Raw genomic sequence first — 3,193 nt, 5'->3', positions numbered from 1 at the left:
ACACACACACACACACACACACACACACACACGCACACACACAGACACGCGCACATACACTAAGGTCTCTTTTGTGTTGCTGATGCTGCGGGTGCTCGCGAAGGAAACGCACGCATGCACGAGGAGGCAGTGGCACCACGAGCACCATCGGCTACAGAGCGATTTTGCACAGCTGCATTCACGTGAGAGCGGAGGGTGTGGCTGCACGAGCAGAAGGCTAGAGGGAATTTGCCTAAAGGTTCCGAATCCGATCACGATCAAATAGTTTGTTATCTTTAACGGGGACATTGAATTGATGATGAACGGGATTCTCTAGACGTGAGCGGTGGTAGAGAGCGATGAAGATACAATCGCCATGTCAACGGTCACTCCTCATTCTAGACCCAAGTGGTTGTGGTCTAATTATTCTTAATCGTATTATTTATTTATGTGGGTCTATTTTAAATGTTAATATTTTTTTTCTATGCAATAAAGTATTTGTTACTATCATTATTATTATTATTAGTAGTAGTAGTAGTAGTAGTAGTAGTAGTAGTAGTAGTAGTAGTAGTAGTAGTAGTAGTAGTAGTAGTAGTAGTAGTAGTAGTAGGAGTAGTAGTAGGAGTAGGAGTAGTATTAGTAGCCTGTTTGATCTAACACAGGCCAATTGGCTAACTGCATGTTCAACCCGGTATCACGCCAAGGCGTAAAATAGATACGTCTGTCCACATCGCAAGGCGTGTTCAGGGTCACGCTTTGCCTGACCAAAGCGTCAGCCTGAACACGCGTCCTTCTCCATTCGAAATGAATGGGGGAATAGCACCAACAGGGGGCGATACGTTCTCCTAGCATTTGGTGAAATTGTTACGTAGCCATATTAATCGTTATTATCTGAATGGGAAATGCAATATTTTAGGACAGATACACCAAAAACTTCCTGTATATATTTTTTTCTGAGATTATTTTTTGTCAGTGATTGTGTCTGATCTTTAGTTTTATAGTTATTAGGAAGACTTAATCGTCCCGCTTGCATGTTTCAACGACGTCAGGTTGCGAGGGACGCTGCTTTCGCTAAACTAGCAGCTCACGTGTTTCCTGCGTTTGTGTTATTAAACCGTAACTTTATGTAACTTTTAATGATATTGTAATAACCACAGGCGAGGTATTGAGCGAAGTAAGCTTGATAGCAGGTTTATTGGATTCCACAATCGGACAGGCAGGCACAGCTCCACCGGAAAACTACAACAACCAAAACTCCCGCCCGGAAGGAAACCCCCGGAACCCCCTCTCAGAAGGCCCGCCCCTTCCTCCCAAACCCTGTGACGTGAACACGTTTATCTGAGAGCCAACCCAGTCGCCAAAAGCATACGTTGACAGTGTACGTTTTCGTGAACACTGGATTACGTCGCATTTCAACATAAAATAGCGTGTTAGCACACATACACACACGTAGGGCTTTGACTTTTGCCCAAAAATCATATTCGAAGTTCGTTTGTTTATTAATATTAATATTCGAATATATTCAAATATTTATTAATATTTTGACCATTAAATGCCTTCAGTAAGACCTGGGCTGAATCCGAATACTTAGTACATACTATTTCTGTTCAGTGTCTACTACTTGACCGTACTACACTTGACAGTGTTGTACGGTCTACAGCTTGTCAGGGTGTGTGTGTTTCCCTGTGTTTCCCTCCTGTGTTGATTACTGTTCCCTCCCCTAATGTGTCTCAGCTGTTCCTCGTTGTGTTTGTTATTTAAGCCCTCGTCTTTCCTTTGTTCCTTGTGCTGTCATTGTGGTTGCTTGTGGTTTGCTGTGGTTAGTTGTGGTTGTTAGTCCTGCGTGTTCCGTGTTCCCTGTCGTCTCCCGAGTTCCTTGTTCCCTCTCGAGTTCCCTGTTGTCTCCCGAGTTCCCTGATTCCTGTGCCTTAGCCTTTAGGCCTGAATAAAGTGCAGTTTCCTGAAATACCGTCTGCGTTTGGGTCCTACCTGCCTGCCTGCACCCGCAGCAACCTTAACAGAATGACAGCACCAAGTTTGGACCCAGCGGACGCTCTGTTTTTCCGTGAGTTGGAGGATTTGTTGGTGACGATAATCCTGTCTATGGATGGCTGGGAGAACATTCCCAGCAGGAAGGAGCAGGAGGCTGTGTTGGGGCGTATGTGCAGGGCTGTTGCGTCAAGGCCAGAGTTGGAGGACGCCTTACCCGAGTGGGCAGTCGAGCTGCTCAACCCCACAACCTTTTGGCCGGAGAGCTACATGCCACTGCCACCGGACTTTGGTGACCGGCCTAAGCCTCCACGCTCCTACTCTCAGCCTCTGCCCCCGGTTCCCCGCTACCAGCCTCTGCCTCCGGTTCCCCGCTACCAGCCTCTGCCCCCGGTTCCCTGCTCTCAGCCTCTGATCCCTAGCTACCAGCCTCTGCCCCCGGTCCCTAGCTACCAGCCTCTGCCCCCGGTCCCCAGCTACCAGCCTCTGCCCCCGGTCCCTAGCTACCAGCCTCTGCCCCCGGTCCCTAGCTACCAGCCTCTGCCCCCGGTCCCTAGCTACCAGCCTCTGCCCCCGGTCCCTAGCTACCAGCCTCTGCCCCCGGTCCCTAGCTACCAGCCTCTGCCCCCGGTCCCTAGCTACCAGCCTCTGCCCCTGGTCCCTAGCTATGAGCCTCTGCCCCCGGTTCCTAGCTACCAGCCTCTTCCCCTGCCTGTGGAGGTCTGCCCTCTGCTCCTGCCGGAGGTGGCCCGCCCTCCAGACCGTCCAGGGGAGGCACGCCCTCCGCTCCTGCCTGTGGGGGCCCTCCTCCACTCCTTCCCGAGGGGGGTTCCCCTTCAAGGCCTTCCTCCTGAGGGGATCCGCCCTCTACCTGGCCTGCCTCCTGAGGGGACCCGCCCTCTACCTGGCCTGCCTCCTTAGGGGACCCGCCCTCTACCTGGCCTGCCTCCTGAGGGGACCCGCCCTCTACCTGGCCTTCCTCCTGAGGGGACCCGCCCTCTACCTGGCCTTCCTCCTGAGGGGGTCCGCCCTCTACCTGGCCTTCCTCCTGAGGGGACCCGCCCTCTACCTGGCCTTCCTCCTGAGGGGACCCGCCCTCTACCTGGCCTTCCTCCTGAGAGGACCCGCCCTCTACCTGGCCTTCCTCCTGAGGGGGTCCGCCCTCTACCTGGCCTTCCTCCTGAGGGTACCCGCCCTCTACCTTGCCTTCCAGTGGGGACCCGCC

The sequence above is a fragment of the Gadus macrocephalus genome, chromosome 12 (genome assembly GCF_031168955.1).
Source record: "Gadus macrocephalus chromosome 12, ASM3116895v1".
Taxonomy (NCBI): Eukaryota; Metazoa; Chordata; class Actinopteri; order Gadiformes; family Gadidae; genus Gadus; species Gadus macrocephalus.
The sequence above is the reverse complement of the archived record's forward strand: the minus strand, read 5'-3'. Positions refer to the sequence as shown.